At 44.9% G+C, this 22,451-nt stretch overlaps 1 protein-coding gene across 3 annotated transcripts in view; it reads left to right on the forward strand.

Annotated features, from left to right (window-relative positions):
* LOC139424381 (sialoadhesin-like) overlaps positions 1–22,451 on the forward strand; it is a 51,145-nt gene that overhangs the window by 20,636 nt on the left and 8,058 nt on the right. The window contains exons 1-2 of one of the 3 annotated variants that reach the window (XM_071176146.1): positions 5,400–5,481; positions 5,698–5,747. The exons of 1 other annotated variant lie outside the window; for it this stretch is intronic. The gene's annotated coding sequence lies outside the window, so the exon portion shown is untranslated. Of the gene's footprint in view, positions 1–5,399; positions 5,482–5,697; positions 5,748–22,451 lie in introns of those variants that run through there. One more of the 3 variants, XM_071176149.1, reaches the window with a different exon arrangement.

Below are 22,451 nucleotides of genomic sequence, written 5' to 3' on the forward strand. Positions count from 1 at the left end.
GAAAAAGCAGGAGCCGAGACAAAACGCTTTTTGACTTAACAAACAAGACGAACTGGCAACAGACAAACAGAGAACACAGGTATAAATACACAGGGGATAATGGGGAAGAAGAGCGACACCTGGAGGAGGGTGGAGACAAGCACAAGGACAGGTGAAACAAATCAGGGAGTGACAGAGACTATATATGAAGTCTAACAACAATAGTTATTCTGTTCTATTATATTGTAATAGTTTATATGGTATTGTTAGATGATACACATAAAACTATTTAAAAAATGCTAATTGATATGACAAAGTTATGGCACAAATTTTCCTCAATGTCCAGGAAAAAGTTAGGCTTGATGCAACGTTCCTTATTGCTTTAAAAATAATAATGTGTGAAGTGTGTTATTTTATGAAATAAGCGTATAAGATTAATCTTAATTGTCACTGTTTTTACCTTGTTATAACAGTGTATTTAGTGGAAAGAAAATTAAAAGCTTTCAACATCTCACCTCTTGTACTGTGCAGTACATACAGTAACTACAAATGAGACATTTACATTGGTTTCTAGAGCAATAATGGTTTATTCACCTTCATCATCATCATCATCATCATCATCAGTACAAAATATACACAGACACTTTCAGAAGGGCCAATGTCCAGCACCTAGACACACAACCAGTTACATTAAATATTATTAACCTCTCTGAACCACCCATCCCGGATCCAGTATAATTGTCATCAGCAACCGCTGAATAGCATAGCGCCACAGTCAAATAATATTACTAGAAAATATTAATATTCATGAAATCACAAGTGCAATATTGCAATACAGCTTAGCCTTTTGTTAATCCACCTGTCGTGTCAGATTTTGAAATGATGCTTTACAGCGAAAGCAATAAAAGCGTTTGTGTAAGTTTATCGATCGCTCAACAAAACAATAAGTACACCTGCATCAGGTAACTCGGTCGCGAAAATCAGAAAAGCAATCAAATTAATTGTTTACTCTTGATCTTCGGATGTTTTCACTCACGAGACTCCCAGTTAGACAAATGTTCCTTTTGTTCCATAAAGATATTTTTTTATATCCAAATACCTTCGTTAGTTTGTTGCGTTATGCCCAGGAATCCACCGGAAAGAGCGGTCACGACAACGCAGACAAAAATGTCCACAGAAACATGTCAAACGTTTTTTATAATCAATCCTCAGGGTGTTTTTCAAATATCTATTCGATAATATTGATAATTGATAATATATCAACCGGGACAGTTGGCTTTTCACTAGGACCGGGAGTAACAATGGTAGCCTTTCTCTTTTGTGCACAACTCACTCAGAGCCCCCACCTATCCACTTACGCAATGTGGTCGTTCACGCTCATTCAAAATAAAAGCCTGAAACTATGTCTGAAGACTATTAGGAAAAGGAATCTGGTTGATATCCCTTTAAATGGAGCAATGGGAGGCTATGGAACATGGAGTTTTCAAAATAGAAGCCACTTCCTGGTTTGATTTTTCTCAGGGTTTCGCCTGCAATATCAGTTCTGTTGAACTCACAGACAAAATGTTGACAGTTTTGGAAGTTTTGGAAACTTATATGCATATTCTAGCATCTGGTCCTGAGAAATAGGCCGTATACTTTGGGAAAAAAACTTTTCCAAACATAAAAATAGTGCCCCCTAGTTTCAAGAGGTTTTAACACATATTTTCCTTAAAAGTAAATTGTTGGTTAAGGGCTTGTTATTCAGAATTCCACTGTAAGGTCTACATATGTATAATTCTGCACGTGACAAATACTATTTCATTGGTTTCACATGAAAACATATTGTGAACCTGGTGTGACATTATTGAAACTGTGCTGACACCTAGTGGAAATCAAAGAGAAACTACACCATACACACACACACACACACACACTATAACCTTAACACAGATGGGATGCTTTACATACATTGCTCTTTCTTTATTAGACACTAATATATATGTCCAATAAACAGACGTTCAAAGTCGGAATGTAAAACACAAACGACTGAAGATATTCAAAAGCAGTTGTAGTGAATCAAGCATCTTGGGGTTACCTGAAATTGGTCAAAGTATATATTTTAAATGTTATATTTCATTTTATATTTATTTAACTAGGCAAGATGAACTCAACGCAGACACAGTTTACCTGCTATATCTGGGAAACAGGATTAACACCGAAAGAACTTGGCAAAATACAATGCATGTTTCTGTAGTACGAGTAGGTCAGTGGTTCTTAACCTTGTTGGAGGTACTGAACCCCACCAGTTTCATATGCGCATTCACCGAACCCTTCTTAATTGGAAAAATAAAATGATTTTTTCAAATTCAAAAACAGGTATATATTTGACTGGTGCACAAAATGAACCAACATGCATCAACATCACTGTGTTCAAAGAACAAAATCATCAAAATCTAAGTGCGTGGCAATTGCTTGCTTCAGTTCCGCTGGTACAGAAATGTCTCCGATTCCAGATACATCTTCGATCTTACTTACACAGTCGTCCAGCAGGGGAAAGTTTGCGAAGTTATTGTTCTCTGTTCGTCGTTTCCATAACGGTAGCCTTTTTGAAAAGCCTTCAGGTTTTCCTTTGCTTCGATGATGTTGACTCCACCACCCTGCATCTTTTGATTGAGATGATTGAGAGCTGCGAAGATATCGGCCATGTACGCTAAAATGAGAATGAACTCAGAATTTTTGAAGCAATCTGCATGGCAATGTTGGTGCTCTTGCAAAAACAGGGCTAATTCCACACGCATGGCAAAAACACGATTCAGCACCTGTCCCCGGGATAAACACCGAACGATAGAATGGTACAGAAGTACCTCGAATTCAGAGCCCATTTCTTTACACAGCTCACTGAAGATGCAATGCCGCAGAGCACTAGTTCGCACATAGTTCACGCATTCCACTACAATTTGTAATACTTCTGCCAGTTTTGGAGGCAAGGTTTTTGTTGCCAACGCATGCCTGTGCAGAAAACAATGCGTAACAATGATGTGTGGTGCATCGGCTTACACTAGCGCACCAAAACCAGACTTTCTTCCCAGCATGACTGGTGCTCCGTCCGAACAAACTGCAGAACCCATATCCCACGAAAGATTGTTGTCTTTGAAGAATTCATCCACAAGTTTCTTCACATCGGCTGCCTTAGTTGTTGTTGTAAGAGGCTTACAAAATAAAAAATCGTCCTTTATCACGTCGTCTTTCACATAGCGCACGAATACAGCAAGCTGGCTTAGATTGGAAACGTCTGTGGTCTCGTCCAGTTGAAGGCTGAATTTTGCCGGGCTTGAAATCAGATCTGCAACTACTTGAGCCAAGATGTCGTTGCTCATGTCCTCTATTCTGTCGCTGATGGTGTCATTTGAAAGAGGAATTTGGGATAACTTAACTTCAGCCTCTTTTCCCAGCATGATATTCGCCATCTTCAACACAGCTGGTTTTATGAGTGTTTCACCAATGGTGTGTGGTTTGCCCTGCTTTTCGATCAGGTAAGCAACTTCGTACGATGCTGTGAGGATCGGTTTGTTGATGGGTACAAAGCCGAGAACAGGCAGAGTAGCCTTTTCATCGAATTTGGCTCTCTTCACCTTGAATTCAGCGAGTGTTGTGTTCTTGTATTTTCCATCTCCATGCAGCTTAATGAAGTGTTCTCTTAGTTTTGCCGGTGCTAGACTTGAATTGCTCAACTTGGCATTGCAAATCATGCAGTTAGGACACTGACTCCCATCACGTTCCGTTATACATGTGAATCCATATTGTACATATTCGTCCGACCACTTTCTTTTTTTGCTCGACATAGTAAGTATGAAGGGATTAAAATATTAAGAAAGAAATCACAAGACGTACCATCACGACAGTCACAAGTCGACTACTGAGCACACCAAATTCCCTGCAGCACAGATAGGCCTAGCGATGTAGCGTGATCACATGCAGCCAATGATGGCCAAGCGGAGCGTGTCATCACGAATCATATGAATCGGAAGTGTGTCTTGACCTCGGCCGAACCCCTGAGACTGACTCACCGAACCCCTGGGGTTCGATCGAACCCAGGTTAAGAACCACTGGAGTAGGTATATACAGTATCATCGGTAACAATTGTGTACAAGACACCTAGCTAATAAAAATACTGGGGTTTGCGGTCATGAGTTACATTTCAACCACAGCGATTCCCCAATTGAGGCGCAACAAAGTTCACCGGGAAATGCAGGAACACCGGAAATAATGAACGTGATTACATAGCTCACTCCCTACCCGGTATCTCATTCTACTGTTATACGACTCTGTATGCGTTGTTTGTTGGCAACCTTGATATTTACAAAGTTTTTGGAACGGATTCCTGTTGGAACGTTCCACAAATTACACCCACCCCTCCAGAGAAACTTTAGTCCTTATGATGCATTTTTTCACTCTTTAAAAAAACTAACATTTATGAATGTGTTGTTCAATGCGTTTGTATTGTCTATAGCAGTAAAGGCCAAATTCAATATTTTATCAAATCATTTTTCAGTATTTAATCTTTTTACCTAAAGGGGTACTATAATTCAAAATCAAATAGCTAAATGATCCATGGTACGACCACCTTAAAACAATTTCATATGTCAGCTAGTAGAACCCCCCACCCCAAATGGCTTAGACTTTTAGATGTTCAGAAACCCAGTGTCAGAGGGAGCAATGTCCAGTACCTAAACACACAAATCAAATCTAATTGTATTTGTCACATGCGCTGAATACAACGGGTGTAGACCTTACTGTGAAATGGTTACTGACAAGCCCTTAACCAACAATGCATTTGTTTTTATGTAAGAAAATATTATATTTTTTTAAATTATGAAAATGCTAAAAAAAAGGACCAACTTAGTTATATGCATGTCAGGGTTCACTTTGGGTCCGTTGTTCTGAAAATCAGTGAGCTGAAGACTGAAGATCTCTTTCACACAAACACACACTGGAAATTCAAAGCAGCTTGCTGTTGTCTGTTGCTTCTAGCTAGCTAACGTTGATAGATAAAAGTTAGCTAGCTCACTAGCTAACTGTAGGGTCTTGCTGTAATTCAGCGGCAGCATATCGTATTGTTCACAATCCAGTACATTCAGAGTAGCTGTGTGATGCACAAAAATACTTGTTTATCACTGAATAACAGCCTCTTCATGTAGCTAACAAGCTAGCTGAGATCACTAGTTCACTCAATACAAACACCAGTTCAATATAACTCCCAATTACACAGCATTTTTACGTTTATTCTATATATATTTAACATTTTTGAATGTTATTTTACCTTCTATTTTGTATATTTTCATTGGACTTGTAGGGACATATCAAGCCTGGAGGCTGCAGTAATGTTGAGATGTCAGTAGGGAGAGCTCTAGTCTAGAACACTGGAACCAAAGACACTCCCCTTTCATCTGTTCTGGAACCTTCCATACCAGCAGATGAAGAGTGATAGGAACGTGTCACATTTTGTTTCTTGTAAAACATGTAGGTTCACTCCTCAAATAAGAAATGTAACTACAGTATTCTGACTTTAGACCATTTTCTATTTAGATACAGTAACATCCCTTATGTGACATTCTGTTCCTGCATGTTAATGCCCTGACTAGGCTACTTTTAAAATGTGTCAACAACAGAACTCGCACTTAGGCTACGCCTGCTTCTACTAATACTTACAGTAGACTACTTCTTATTTCCACGCAGTGACAGTAAGTTGACTAACTGTTCAAGACCTCTCCTCTTCACTTCACTCTGTAAGTACACTTGAAGATATCTTGGAATATAATTTTAGTTTTGATGTTTTTAGCCAATCATCACATGACATCTCAGTCATCTTTGTACTTGTTGATTTATTTTGAACTGTGTTTTGGTTGTTACATCAGGGCCTGTATTCATAAAGTGTCTCAGAAGGTCCATATAATTATGATCTAAAAGGCTAAACTGATCCCAGATCAGCTCTCCTACTCTGATACACTTTGTGAATATTGACCCTGGACTGGGGTTTCATGTGTTTAGTTTAGATCAGTTTATTCATTTACATGTTTAAAACATGATCAGTAGAGTATACCAGTAACACCCAGATCTCCATTCAATAGGGTCATGTTCACTGTCATAGTATAACAGGGTCAATGATAACTGTGTGTGTGTGTGTGTGTGTGTGTGTGTGTGGTGTGTGTGTGTGTGTGTATAAATTCATTTGTACATATTTATCTGAATGTGGGATATACAGTCACAACCAAAATTATTGGCACCCTTGACAAATACTAACCTGAATTGTACATGTTTCACATAAAGAGCTTGTGCACGCTATTTTAAAAGCTCTGAGAGCAATAGACTGTGGAGACATTTTGAAAATGGCCTAAAGTGAGAGTGACCGTAAGAGTAAGAGTGATTGAGTTGATGTTTCAAAAGAGCTTTAGAAGTAGCATTAACATGAGACACAGTGATGGTGGGTTGTGTTTAGGAGTAGTATTAACATGAGACACAGTGATGGTGGGTTGTGTTTAGGAGCAGTATTAACATGAGACACAGTGATAGTGGATTGTGTTTAAGAGTAGTATTAACATGAGACACAGTGATGGTGGGTTGTGTTTAGGAGTAGTATTAACATGAGACACAGTGATGGTGGGTTGTGTTTAGGAGTAGTATTAACATGAGACACAGTGATGGTGGGTTGTGTTTAGGAGTAGTATTACATCAAATCAAATAACATTTTATTTGTCACATGCACTGAATACAACAGGTAGACCTTACAGTGAAATGCTTACTTAAAAGCCCTTAATAAAACCAAAAACGATAGACTAATTAACATAATTTGAGTCAATTTGAGGTGTATCTGTGGAAGTATTTCAAGGCCTACCTACAACATCAGTGTCTCTTAGCTTGACATTATGGGAAAATAAAAAAAAACTCAGCCAAGACCTCAGGAAAAAATGGTAGACCTCCACAAGTCTGATTCATCCTTGGGGGCAATTTCCAAACGCCAAATGGTACCACGTTCATTTGTACAAACAATAGTACGCAAGTATAAACACCATGGGACCACGCAGCCGTCATACCGCTCAGGAAGGAGATGTATTCTGTCTCCTAGAGATGAACATACTTTGATGCACTTCACAAAGTAGATTGCATCATGAGGAGGAAAATGATGTGGATATATTGAAGCAACATCTCAAGACATCAGTCAGGAAGTTAAAGCTTGGTCGCAAATGGGTCTTCCAAATTGACAATGACCACAAGCATACTTCCAAAGTTGTGGCAAAATGGCTTAAGGACAACAAAGTCAAGGTATTGGAGTCGCCATCACAAAGCCCTGACTTTAAACCAACAGAAAAGTTGTTGGCAGAAATGAAAAAGTGTGTGCGAGTAAGGAGGCCTAAAAACCTGACTCCGTTACACCAGCTCTATCAGGAGGAATGGGCAAAAATTCACCCAACTTATTGTGGGAAGCTTGTGGAAGGCTACACGAAACGTTTGACCCAAGTTAAACAATTTAAAAGCTACCAAATACTAATTTAGTGTATGTTAACTTCTGACCCACTGGAAATGTGATGAAAGGAATTAAAGCTGAAATAAATAATTCTCTCCACTATTATTCTGACATTTCACATACTTAAAATAAAGTGGTTATCCTAACTGACCTAAGACAGAGAATTTTTACAAGGATTAAATGTCAGGAATTGTGAAAAGCTAAGTTTAAATGTATTTGGCTAAGGTCTATGTAAACTTCCGACTTCAACTGTATATGGATAGCAGGCTACATTAGACTATATGGATAACAGGCTACATTAGTCTATATATGGATAACAGGCTACATTAGACTGATGGCAGGGTTGTGCGCTACTGGTGCGAAGTCAGGTGCAGGAGAGCAATAAGTTGTGATCAGGCACACTTTTATTTGGCAAAAGCACAAAAGACAGACGCAACTGCGTCCAAAATCCTCCAGCCACAGGTACAGTACACCCCCCCTTGACGCGCGGCTCTAGCGGCGCGCCGACACTGCCCTCGGGGACGACCCGGAGGGCGAGGCACAGGGCAATCCGGCCCGCGACGAGGGGTTAATGTGGTAATCGGGGGAAGCTGTAACCTGTAACACACCTCGTTCACTCTCCTCAGGACTTTGAATGGCCCCACAAACTGCGGGCCCAGCTTCCGGCAGGGCAGGTGGAGGGGCAGGTTTCGGGTCGAGAGCCAGACCTGGTCTCCCGGTGCAAATACAGGGGCCTCACTGCGGTGACAGTCTGCTCCCACTTTCTGGTGCAGCAAGGCGCGCTGAAGATGGACATTGGCGGCGTCCCATGTTTCCTCTGCGCACAGGAACCAGTCGTCCACCTCAGGAGCCTCGTTCTGGCTCTGATGCCAAGGTGCCAGAACCGGTTGATAGCCCAGTATGCACTGGAAGCGGGAGACGTTAGTGGAGGAGTGTCGGAGCGAGTTCTGGGCCATCTCTGCCCAGTGCACGAATGCTGCCCACTCCCCCGGCCGGTCCTGGCAATAGGACCTCAGAAACCTACTAGCATCATGGTTTACTCTCTCCACCTGCCCGTTACTCTTGGGATGAAAACTTGAGGGTAAGGCTGACCGAGACCCCCAGACGTTCCCATGAACACCTTCCAGACCCTCGACGTGAACTGGGGACCCCAATCATATAATATGACAATATATCCTCAGGCATCCCGTAGTGCTGGAAGATGTGTGTAAACAAGGCCTCCGCAGTCTGTAGGGCCATAGGGAGACTGGGCAAAGGGAGGAGACGACAGGACATAGAAAAACGATCCACAACAGCCAGGATCACGGTGTTACCCTGTGAGGGAGGAAGATCGGTAATCAGGAAATCTACCGACAGGTGCAACCACAGCCATTGTGGAACGAGTAAGGGTTGTAACCCTCACGTCCTTAACCAAGGTGGGCCACCAGTACTTCCCAGTCAGACAGCGCACCGTCCAACTGATCCCCAGATGACCCGAGGAGGGTAACGTGTGGGCCCAATAGATCAACTGGTCACGGACAGCAGACGGGACGTACAGACGCCCGACCGGACACTGGAGGGGAGCGGGCTCTGTACGCAACGCCTGCTCAATATCCGCGTCCAGCTCCCCCACGACTGGCGCTACCAGTCAGGAGGCCGGGAGTATGGGAGCCTGATCCATGGGCCGCTCCTCTGTGTCATACAGCCGGGACAGTGCGTCTGCCTTCATATTCTGGGAACCTGGTCTGTAGGACAGGGTAAACAGAAAATGGGTAAAGAACATGGCCCACCTTGCCTGACAAGGATTCAGTCACCTCGCTGCCCGAATGTACTCCAGGTTACAGTGGTCAGTCCAGATGAGAAAAGGGTGTTTAGCCCCCTCAAGCCAATGTCTCCACGCCCTCAAAGCTTTAACCACAGCCAACAGCTCCTGGTCCCCCACATCATAGTTCCGCTTCGCCGGGCTGAGCTTCTTCGAGAAGCTTCGGTGGCGTGCCTGAGCGCTGAGAGAGCACAGCTCCTATCCCAGCCTCGGACGCGTCCACCTCCACTATGAACGCCAAAGAGGGATCCGGATGGGCCAGCACGGGAGCCGAGGTAAACAGAGCTCTTAGGTGCACAAAATCCCTGTCCGCCTCAACCGACCACTGCAGACGTACAGAACCCCCCTTCAACAGTGAGGTAATGGGAGCAGCCACCTGGCCAAAACCCTGGATAAATCTCTGGTAGTAATGGGCAAACCCTAAAAACCGCTGCACCTCCTTTACCGTGGTGGAATCGATGGGAATCGATGGGGTGGTAATTGAGTACTGAGCCAAATCGGCATATTCTGGGGGGATGCGCACGGTGGAGACCTGGTCTGGACTTTCCACCGTCTTAGCACGGAAGCCCCTACACACCTCCCTGAGCACTCTCGCGACCACCCTCGGGCGGATGGTCGAAGACGGCCCGAAGCGGCGGGTGAACTCCTCGAAGTGGTCCAACGCCGCGTCTCCCTCTCCCCACACAGCGTTTTCCCACTCCAGAGCTCTCCCCTGAGAGGCATGAGACGAGGGCGGACACCCTCTCCCTTCCCGGGTGGCCAGGTATAGGTCCAGCTGTAATAGGAACTCCTGGCATCGTGCTGCTGTCCCATCATACTCCCTGGGAAGGGAGAGACGCATCTCACTGGGACTGGATCCAGGAGGGACGGGTAGAGGTAACCCCGGTTGCGCTGGTCGGGACACTGGAGAGACTTCCTGTCTCTCCCAACGGTCCATGGTATGGTTAACGCGAACCATCATGGCACCGAGATGTTGCAGCATTGCTGAGTGTTCCCGGATGCGCTCCTCGACTTCTCTGACCGGGGTACCTGCTCCTGCTGACTCCATGGGTGGTGTGAAATTCTGTCAGGGTTGTGTGCTACTGATGTGAGGTCAGGTGCAGGAGAGCAGTGAGTTGTGATCAGGCGCACTTTTATTTGGAAAAAGCACAAAAGACAGACGCAACTGCATCCAAAATCCTCCAGCCACAGGTAAAATTCAATAAGCGTGAAAACACTCACAAATATACAAATGTATGACAAATAAATACAACGGGTCAAAATACGATACCCGGGGGGGGAAAACCAATCTGGCGCATCACACTAAACACGTAAACAAAACTATTTCACACAAAGACATTGGGGGGAACAGAGGAATAAATACATGCAGTGTGATTAGGGAATGTAACCCAGGTGTGCAGGGAACAAGACAAAACTAATGAACAATGAACAAATGGAGCGGCGTTGGCTAGAAAGCAGGTGACGTCGACCTCCGAACGCCACCAGAACAAGGAGAGGAGCCAAATTGACGTCGGAAGTTGTGACAACTATATATGGATGACAGGCTAAATTAGACTATATATAGATAACAGGCTACATTAGATTAATTATGGATAACAGTCTACATTAGATTATGTATGATAACAGGCTACATTAGACTATATATGGATAACAGGCTACAATAGACTATACATGGATTACAGGCTACATTAGACTATATATAGATAACAGGTGTTGTAGGCCCATGAAGTTGGTGGAATAATCCTTTAGTTCATTGCCATTTACTCAGCTGGGCCAGTGGCGCTTTAATTAGGTCAGGTGGAAATGTCCGTCAGATCTCAACTCCATAAAAGGAGGAAATTGCATCGCCTGATCTCGCCGCTTTCTCTTCCTTAACTCCAGAAGTTCTGTGCGTCCGCGAATCCACGTAAGTCCACCGACTCTGTTACCTTTTCATCTGAATTATCTGTGGCGATCGGGAGAGTGGGCCAATCAGTTATTGCTTATCGTTATTACCACGGCATGTGGCTTGGAGCGCACGCTTCAAACATATTGTGTATTGTGAGTTGTCAATGATCATGGCCCTACGGATCCTCATAGACCAAATATGCAATCGATATGGTTCATATGTAATGAAATGAATTACATGTACACATGAAGACATGAAAGGGTGAAATGAGAAACGTCATTGTTTGCTGAACTGATCGACTTTGATATCAAACTTGGATTGGATTGGATACATGTTATTTTGTTTCCTTTGTTATGCAGCACAGACTACTCAGTAAATATACCACTTTATGGTTAAAGGAATTCCTGCCTCCGTCTCATCCATTCCTCTGTCACCTGACATGTGACCACCTGTTCACCTTCACTGTCAGTCATCCTACCTGTCCAGCTACCCACACAGATTCCACTTATCTTTCAATGGTCCTTCGAGCCGGATGTTGACTGAACCAAAGACAGGTGAAAAGGAAATGGAGGTGGAGAGGGAATAATTGTTTCCACTGGAAGGAAGAAGAGAGGAGGAGAGAGCAGCTGAGGGTAAGGTCTTGGAACAAAATAAATATCCAGGAGCTAAGCCTAAAGCAACAAAGGCTTCATCCTCAACCAGCAGCAGCACCAGAAGAACCAGGCAAGCACCTGGTTATCTTAAGGATTATGTGGTCGAGTTTCCGACCTCAAAGGGCAAGCCCACCAGAGCTCAAAGTGGTAATGGATCAACTGTACGTTTCAGCCATCAACCATCCCCTTTGAGCCAAGGACCAGAAACTGCTTTGGAGCAGGAAAGTGGACTACAGGAAGAACCCATGGAGGTGACTCCCACAGCACAGGTTGACCAGCTTCCTGAGGCAGGCTCCGCTCACCCCTTAACTAATGGGAAATCGTCGAAGCACTCTAGACGGAGTGGGAGTTCGACCAGTGGCTACCCCTTTGGAAGTGGCCATGGCAGCCGCCATTCACTAGCTCTCAGCGATTCACCGACCGCTGTCCTACAAGAGAGGATGGAACAACAAGATGACGAAGGATGTCACCAATTGGATGTGCAGGCCCGTAGAGCTCTACAGGAACGGGAATTCATTGCCAAGGACCTGGCACAGCAGCGACAGCACCGCCATGCCAGAAGGGAATTGGAGTAGGTACGGATGGTCTCATCCTTCCTGGAAAGGAACGAACAGGGAGTTGACCTGACCACCCCTCCACATGGACCTGACCTGTCTACCTTTCTTTCCCAATCTGCCCCTCTGGTACTGCATGGCACACAGTCCCCGGAGGCTCCGGGGTCAACAGCTAACATGGAGCATAGGGACAGGCTGCTCCACCATCGCCCTCTATGCCAGTGACACAAGTTAGCATTCCTCCATCTGGACAAATCATCACTCCTTCGCCTTTCCGCCAATTACCAACCACGGCAAATTGTTCCTCTCGTCCAGGGCCAGGCCAGTCCTCAAATATCAGATGGGAGGGCTCTCACCCAATTCCAGCTGCCACCATTGGAGGGTCTGGAACAGTAGGGGACTGGCCCAATGAGGCCACAGTGGGCTCATCAGAAGTCCCGGATGTATCCTTCACACACTCATAAGAGGGAACATTATGAAACTTCTAGTAGCCTCAGCCTATGGAATTCCCAGACCCAAACTGCCATACTTTGAGAGCGGAAAGGAGAGTGAATTTGCTCTTTGGAAATGGCATTGGAGAGCCTACTGGCTATTCACAGTCATCTGTCAGAACGCTACAAATACCAAGTACTAATGGATCATTTGCGGTTTCCCAGTGCATATAGGCTGGCCCAATCCTTTATGCACTTCGCTACACCATACACTGCTGCTCTCCAGGTCCCGAAGCCCAGATATGGTGAGCCACGCCAGCTAGTCCAGAATGAACTGAACAACATCCTGAACACGTCTCCAATTAAAACGGGAGACCATGCTTCCTTCCAAGAGTTCTCCCTGGCTGTCCAATCCCTGACCTCGATGCTCCAATCCGTTGAAGGAGAAGACGGGAACGAGCTGAAATGTGGCTCCCACGTGGACAGGCTTCTTAGCAAATTTCCAGTGTACCTCAAAGACAGTTTCATGGAAAATTGTTTGAACAAGGGCATCCTGAGAGAGGGCTCGAGAAGCACCTATGCTCTCAGAGACCTGGCCGCATGGTTGGAGGTGAAGGCAAAGGCGAAGAGCATCGCTCACCAGGCCACAATCTCAGCCATAGCCACTGGGGAAGGAAGGAGTTTGAACACCAGGAGGAACAGAAAAGGCCAAATCCCACTACCATGTACTTAAATAGTGAAGCCGGGGAGGAACCTGGGAAGAAGACCCCTGTCAAGAGCAAGAACATCAAATACCAGCCTTACTGCCCTTATTATAGTAAGGGGCACTTCCTTGGCTCATGCCCCAGGGTAAAAAAGCTCACTCAACCTCAATTAAAGGCCTGGCTCACTTCAGGTGAGCGACGCTACAAGTGTGCCCGTAGCATAAGGCGGAGACCTGCACATTTCGGGAACCCCGCAATTGCTGTAAGGAAATCTCACCGTGTTGCATGATGTAATTCCCCAAGCACAGAAGGATCATAGTTTGCTCATGTAAGGGAACACCCCCCTGAAATGGACAAAAATGAATGGGAAGTCATTGGCATTGGACAAACCATATACACGGTGTCCAATACCACCCAATTCGGCGTTGTTTCGTGTAAAGTTGAATGCAAATGCCATATGGCAAATGCCAGGTGTAACACTTTGAAAATCCAACAGGTGGCGAGTGCGCTCCACCGTGGTTTTTCATATTGCAAATGCAACCCATGTCAACATCCAAAAGCAACATTTTGAAAAAGTGAATTTTCTTTCCATAACCTAGCAACCCCTTTAAAAAAGTGCTTTCTGGACCGTTTTTCGAAATTCTTTCGATTTTTTGGTTAATTACACGTGTAAGAACTGAACAATTTTATTATCATAATTAAAAATAAAAAAAACTTGCGCATAAGGCATATGTTTTGTCCATTTGCAATATGATTTCGTAGGAAGTCAAAAGTCAAAAATAGCTAAATTTTATAAAAACTTCACACACCCTTAAAAAAGTGCGTGAAAAGTGCACGTGCATTTGCAATATGTTTCAATGGAATGGAATTTTGCATGCTCTAAAGTCAAACTATACTTTGCTCAAACTATACTTTTGTATGCCATAAGAAATTTGACATGCTCAAAAATCCTGCAGAAATGCAAAATTGACTGGCCTGATGAACACAGGATGGCCGTGCAGTGATAGTTGTTCCTTTCCATCACTCGTTGTGTTGATTTCATCATGTCCATTTGGTGATGTTTTTTTCACTATTGAATCATATTGCAAATGCACGTGCATTTGCAATATGTTTCAATGGGCATTTACCATCACAAATTTGTCATGCTCAAAAACCTGCAGGAATGCAAAATTGACTGGCCCGATGAACTCGGGATGGCTGGTTAGTGATTCTGGTTCCTCTCGATCGCTCGTTAGGGTTGATTTCAGAATGTCACTTTGGTGATGGTACCTCACTGTTTAAACATATTGCAAATGAATAAGAGTCACCAGCAAGTCACCGTCCATCAGTCAATTAGATATCATTCTGACACCAAACTGATACAAACTGACACCAAACCAAATCGTTTAGTAGTCAACTATCACATACTACAGAGATGGCCCAAAATTCACAACGCATTCTATTCAAACCATAATAAAAACGTAAAACAGGTAGTTACGTTCCAGCTGCGGGTCCAGTTCAGATGTCATGTGTAGGCCTACCTGAGGCGACACCGAATCCCAAGTTTCGGCCCGGTAGGTCATTTGGTGTCCGAGCAAGACCCTAATTGGTGCTGAAAATCCACTTTTTTCCATGACTTGCTACGGGGTCCTTGAATGAGCTATCGGACAGAAACGTTGGGGTCCGTCTATATGGGCCGAGACGGTCGCAATGCACCTAGTCTTGCGACTCTGGACTTTTCTAAATGTCGTCATTTTCGTGATGCAAAAAATGAATTGAAGTCATTGCAAATGTACGAGGCTGTTTCTCGGTCCGAGAACCTTCTAGAGCCACGTAACTCACCACGCACTATCGACCTGAGGTCTAGAACAGGTTTCTAAAGTTTTGTAACTCTAGGTCTGACGGTTCTTTAAAAGTTCCAACAAGGTTAACTAATGCAGGCAGTGTATGTCTCTACGCACCCCAATGTGTCCCTCCTTCGAAGCTGTGTGTGTGTGTGTGTGTGATTTAGTTTTTCTTTGACATTTTATGGGAAAGATGACTGATTTACAGTTCATGAGGGTTACCTAGTCACACATATGAAGTTTTAAAAAGATCGGACCTTTTAAACCCTTCGAACCAGCACCTATGACACCCTTTTAAGGCACTTCCGGTTGGCACAGGAAGCTATAAGTAAACACATGTCTTGATTGAGGTAGCCTCTTACAGAATCCTGAGTTTTAAGTATTTAAGTTAAGAATGGACTGATCTACACAGGGTTGAATGCAGTGATTTTCATAATGACAGGTTATGTGTTTCAAAACACTTTTAGGGTGATTTTAACCACTTCCGGTTGCTTCAGGAAGCTTAGAATTGACACAGGTAGACCTCATAGTGGTCTGATGGACTGTCATACAAGACAGGTTCATAAGGCATTCATAACCCACATAGGCTTCAGGTTGACTTTAGAGGAGCAGGCAATGTATTCCTATGGGGAGAGATGTCATTGTAATCTGTGAGATCAAAAAACCCTGTTTTACTGTTAAGGGTTAATGCCACACGGTCAAGGTTAGGCTTGCACAGGTCGGGAGGACCTCAGGATCGTACCTGAGGTCGAATTGTGCTTCTCACCCTAACGGTTCTCTGACTGTCACCCAAATGCAAATGACATTTAGGGCCAGGCTTCATTTTGGGCCTACTTTTTTACACGGTCGCTGCACTCAGAGTGAGCTACGGTCAAGCGGGGCGTCTCGTTGAACTCGGCAACGGCCTAGAGAATATGGAAATGCCATTCCAGGCTCTGTGTGTCTTTAAGCACCGCACTTTGTCACTCCATCCTTGCTGTGTGTGTGTGTGTGTGTGTGTGTGTGTGTGAGAGAGAGCTTTTCTTTGACATCTGTTGGGAGAAATGACTGACTTACAGTTCATGGGGGTTACCTAGTCACACATATGAAGTTTTAAAAATATTGGATCTTTAAAACCCTTCGAAACTGCACCTATGACACCCTTTTAAGGCACTTCCGGTTGGCACAGGAAGCTATAAGTAAACACATGTCTTGATTGAGGTAGCCTCTTACAGAATCCTGAGTTTTAAGTCTTTACGTTAAGAACTGAGTTATTTACGGAAGGTTTAGTGAGTGTGTGATATTTCAGAAAATCATAGAAAATCACAGAAATCTCGCAGAGCTCCGCAGCACACTTTAAAAAGATTTGTATGAACACCCTGCAACTGGATCTGTAACTGTTTAAAAAAACAAAACTATTTTTGAACATCACCAATTTGACATTGTACGATTTCTCTTAAATGACGATAGATAAATGGCTGGTTCTTTTTTTATTTACACCGGAGGCTCCTTGACTTTGACGTGAAGTGGAAAAATTACTTCTCTATTTTCATTTTGGACCTTTAATCCCAGAAGAATGGCCATAACTCAAAAACCGTTGAGGCCTAGACGCCATCTTGTTCGGGGCCAACTGCCCATTATGCCAAACCTACGCTCACCGAGTTTCGGCTTCAAAATATTTTCCGTTTTGGAGATAAGGCCATGTCGTGATTCGTGATGTTTTGTACATTTGCAATATGATTGCTTATGCCCTCTTGTGGGTTTTACCGGGACAGCGGAAAAATGACCAAAATTTGATTATTTTATAAAATGGAAACCGAATGTCAGAGAAAGTTTGTTTGATGACTTCCCGGTAGGTCCGGCTCTGCCACTCGGCCTGATGCCGTCCGCGAATTTTACAAACGTTTTCGGACGTCTAGTAAGGGACCGTACATTTGCAATATGGACTTTCTCACTAACCATACGGAAAATGTCAAAATGTTCCCTTAAGGTATGGTAGGAGCTGCAAAGGAGCTGTACCTCGACCAGCAGAACCGGTCTCCAAGGGTTATGTTGAAGGTGGTCAAGGTCACTCTGCAAAGTGAAGGGAGAAGCATTGATACATTCGCCGTTCTAGATGATGGGTCAGAAAGAACAAACATTCTCACGGCGGCCACCCGTCAGCTGAACCTGGAGAGGATCCCCGAGACCCTTAATCTCAGAACGGTGCGACATGACGTTATCCAAATGAAAGGCTCTGCTGTGACCTTTAGCATTTCACCTTCAGGAAACAGGGACGTGGCCTATAATATCACCAATGCCTTTACGGCAGATGGCTTGAATCTCGCAGAGCACTCCTGCCCGGTAAGTGTTCTACAGAAACAATATCCTCATCTACGAGAATTGCCTCTTCCTAACCTGGCCAGAGTAGCGCCACTTATCCTGATTCGGTCAGACCACCCACATCTCGTCACCCCGACTGAGCCTATACGAGCTGGACCAGAAGGAGGGCCCATTGCTATCCATACATCCTTGGGTTGGGCTATGCAAGGTCCAGCCCATCTACTTCTCTCCACCCAAGCTGTACAGTCACAGCAAGTTCTCTTCACCAGAAGCAATCCAGATCCATCCCCCTGTGCAGCCACTGACCTCCTTTGGAATGTTGAGATGCTCTGGAAGATGGACACCTTCGCCCACCGGAAGCTACAGGAGGTCACTCGCTCGAAATATGACTCCTATGCATTAGACCTCCTGGAGAAGAGCACCACCACCACTGAAATGGATGACGTTCACAGGTATGCGACACCACTGCTACGGGTGCCCAACCATCCTCCACTGGCAACCACAACACGGGCTGTACTCCCACTACTGCGTGGAACTGAGCGACGCCTGGTAAAGAATCCTGAGCTTGCTGAAGTTCATGACTGAGAGATTCGTAACCTTGTGAAGGCAGGCTATGTCACAAAAGTGACCGCTCATGAAGAGGGAAACCCACTCAGCGAATCCTGGTATCTCCCTCACCATGTTATCCAGCAACACGGTGGGAAGTACCGACTTGTCTTCAACTGTTCATTCCAAGCTGCTGGTCAAAGCCTGAATGACTGTCTACTCCCCGGACTGACCTTAGGTCCTTCCTTGCGCGGTGTCCTTCTCCGGTTCCGGCAGCACTCTACAGCCATCAGTGGAGACATTAAAGCCATGTCTCATCAGATTTGTCTGCTGCCTTCTGACACCACACTGCTCCGGTTCATATGGTGAGATATGGAATGAGATGCAGAGCCCACAATCTATGAATGGCAGGTTCTCCCATTTGGCACCACCTGTAGTCCTTGCTGTGCCATATACGCTCTGCAGAGACACGCACGGGAGCATCCAGTCAGTGACCCAGAAGTATTGGATTCATTGGAAAATGAATTCTATGTGGATAACTGCTTACAGAGCGTCCCATCCACGGCTGAAGCGAAAGCACTCCTTGATAAAGTACGTAATCTCCTGTCCAAAGGGGGATTTGAGGTCCGACAGTGGGCTAGTAACATAGCGGCGGTTATCCAGCACCTCCTGCCCCAAGCTAGGTCCAGTAGCAGTGAACTATGGCTAACGCAGTCTGGTGCTAACCCAGAAGAGCCCACTCTAGGACTGAGGTGGAGCTGCATACCGGATTCCCCGGGGTATAAGCACCGCTCATCCCTGAGTACCGAAACCCCCACTCTGCGCACCATCTATCGGACCCTGGCCAGTCAATACGATCCCCTTGGGTATATCCTGCCATACACAACCCGGGCAAAAGTCTTAGTCCAGGACCTGTGGCAGACCAAGAGGGACTGGGATGAACCGATCCACCCGGCTGACCTAGTGGAACGATGGATCTGTTGGGAAACAGAGTTATCGGAGCTCTCTGAAGTCCAAATGTCAAGATGTTCTGTACCACCCTGTGCTGACGAACTGGGATCATGCCTGGAACTGCATGCATTCTGTGACGCTTCGGAGCGAGCTTATGGGGCTGTTTCCTATCTAAGAGTGGAGGATAAGGCAGGCCATACCCATGTCTCCTTTGTCATGGTCAGGTCCAGGGTTGCACTCAATAATCATTTGTCAATGCCTAGGCTGGAACTCAGTGCCGCCCTTTCCGGAGCCCAGTTGGCGCCTACCTTGCGAGCCGAGCTCACCTTGCCAGTCCAACGGGTCGGAGTCTTGTTGGTATAAGGTGTTCGTCGGAACTCGCATTGCGGAAATCCAAGACCTAACAGAAGTCCAGGACTGGAGGTATGTTGATAGCATACTCTGTGAGTATAACAGAACTGATATTGCAGGCAAAATAATGAGAAAAATCCAATCAGGAACGCAGCGGTTTCTAAATAAGAGTCCCTGCCTATGCTTCCCTATTGAGCAGTGAATGGGATATGAGATTCCTTTTTCTATGGCTTCCTTAATGTGTCTAGTATCACAAGACATAGTTTCAGGCTTTTATTTAGAAAAATGAGCCTGAGCGACAACATTGCGTCAGTGTCCACCTGATGGCTCTTTGTGTATTTCTCGCGCAAAAGACAGAGGTAGCCATTTTTCCACCTGGTCTTACTGAAAAAAGCTCTGTCCCGGTTGATATATTATCGAATAGATATTTGAAAAACACCTTGAGGATTAATTATAAACAACGTTTGCCATGTTTCTGTCAATATTATGGAGCTAATTTGGAATATTTTTCGGTGTTGTCGTGACCGCAATTTCCGGTCGTTTTCTCAGCCAAACGTGAAGAACTAACGGAGATATTTTTGTCTACAAAAATAATTTTTCGGGAAAAAAGGAACATTTGCTATCTAACTGGGAGTCTCGTGAGTGAAAACATCTGAAGCTCATCAAAGGTAAACGATTTAATTTGATTGCTTTTCTGATTTTTGTGACCAGATTGCCTGCTGCTAGCTAGGCATAATGCTATGCTAGGCTATTGATAAACTTACACAAATGCTTGTCTTGCTTTGAGATGACAGGGTGATTAACAAAAGGCTAAGCTGTGTTTGAATATATTTCACTTGTGATTTCATGAATATGAATATTTTCTAGTAAGATTTTTTGTCCGTTGCGTTATGCTACTTAGTGTCAGTTGATGACAATTCTCCCTGATCCGGGATGGGTAGTTACAAGAAGTTAAGGAACTGACTCAACCCCATCGCTGGAGCTTGGGACCACCATTCTTGACACAACCAGAGAACGAGTGGCCGACAGCCCCCAGGCGTGCGGGCCCTCCACAACCAACTGAAGCTCATGAGTTAAGGAAGTCCGCCCAATGCTACAGCATCTTTACGGAACCAATGACAGCTCTCCCTGACCTAGCACAATCCCAAACACTGCCGGATCTGATCACCGCCACAAACCAGACCTCAGATGGGGTGGCTTCTATATCCACCTCCCTCGCGGCAGAGACACTACTCCTCCAGCAAGCACAAGCAGTTAGCTTCCCTGAGGAGTTAAAAGCTCTGAAAGCTGGTAGGGAAGTTGCTAAGGAGAGCCGACTTCTCTCTCTCGCCCCAGAATATGATCAAATCCTTGGAGTGATCATAGTCAGAGGGAGGCTGCGCCAAGCAGAAGTTTTGGACCCCGATGCTATCCACCCAATTATCATTGACTCCAAGGAGACTTCTGGTCAACAGGAGTAGATTGCTTTGGCCCCTTGATGATCAAGCTAGGTCGTCGTGTGGAAAAGCGCTGGGGCATTCTATTCAAGTGTTTGACAACTAGATGTGTCCTCCTGGACCTACTGGAGAGTTTGGATACGGAAGCCTTCTTCATGGCCATACGGCGGTTTATCTCCCGACGGGGGAAACCCTATGAGATCCTGTCTGACAGAGGTACGAATTTCAAGGCAGGAGAAGCCAGGTTGGAGGAAGCCTTCCAAGCCATGGAACCCAGCCTCCAGGATCAGCTGATGGACCAACAAATCTCATTCAAATGTAACCCTCCAGGAGCTCCTCATTTTGGAGGAATATGGGAGCGAGAGATCAAATCTGTAAAGACGGCTTTACGAGTCGTACTAGGGGACCAAACTGTCACTGAAACTGTCTTGAGGACGCTCCTGATAGAGGTGGAAGGGATACTGAACTCCAAACCCTTGGGATATGTCTCTGCAGACATCACTGACCCCGATCCGGTTACACCGAATATGCTCCTGATGGGACGCTGAGATGCATCACTTCCTCAAGCCATGTATGCTGATACCAACCTCGTTGGCAGGCCAGATCTTAGCTGACCATTTTTGTGCCCGATTCATTCGGGATTACCCACCAAGTCTACAGCACAGAGGGAAATGGCGGAGAGAAATGGCCAGCCTGGAAACTGGCCAGGTAGTAATGATGATGGACCCTCAGCTGCCGTATAACTAAGACCATGCCTGGAACCGATGGTCGTGTTAGATCAGTGGAGATCCAGGTGAAGAACCGGACATATATCCGGCCAGTTCCCTGATTAATTCCTCTCCCTGAGATGACAGAGGACGGGGAGCCTGACACGTTCACCTTCACTGTCAGTCATCCTACCTGTCCAGCTACCCACACAGATTCCACTAATCTTTCAGGTGTCATGACATTGGCCTGGGGGATAGGTTTATGACAGTCATAAATACCCCCCCCCCCTTTTTCCTCTCTCTAACCTGCTGAGGTTACATTAAAAAAAACCTTGGTTAACATAGAGATTCTGGGAACATCAGTAGGTCGGGGAAAATGAACTATATTCTGGTAATCCGAACAATTGAACATATGCAGTGGTACTTAATGAATATGATGTCAGTTCGGTTGTCATCTGTGACATTCTCGTCAATGATAAGATGACAAACTCTACAGTGGAAAGTCTACACATCAGAGTTATTAGATTCACATGGAATTGTTGTTCAATTTAAATGTTTGAATATGAAATTATTTGTGATGGGATGAAATGTGATTTTAGCTTCTAAAATGTGAGATGTGGGTTTTCATAAGATACTGCTGTTCACTCAGTGGCCCGCCCACATGAAGAGACAGAGATTGTAAACTATTACACACACCCCTTTTCTTCCTTCCTATCTAAAGCTTTGACGACAACATAACTTCCTGTTCAATGAGGTAGGATGACGGTACTATGTCAGAATGGTTCAGATAACTGCAGAACGAAGCCAACATCAGCATGAGCT

Source organism: Oncorhynchus clarkii, chromosome 13, assembly GCF_045791955.1.
Source record: "Oncorhynchus clarkii lewisi isolate Uvic-CL-2024 chromosome 13, UVic_Ocla_1.0, whole genome shotgun sequence".
NCBI lineage: Eukaryota > Metazoa > Chordata > Actinopteri > Salmoniformes > Salmonidae > Oncorhynchus > Oncorhynchus clarkii.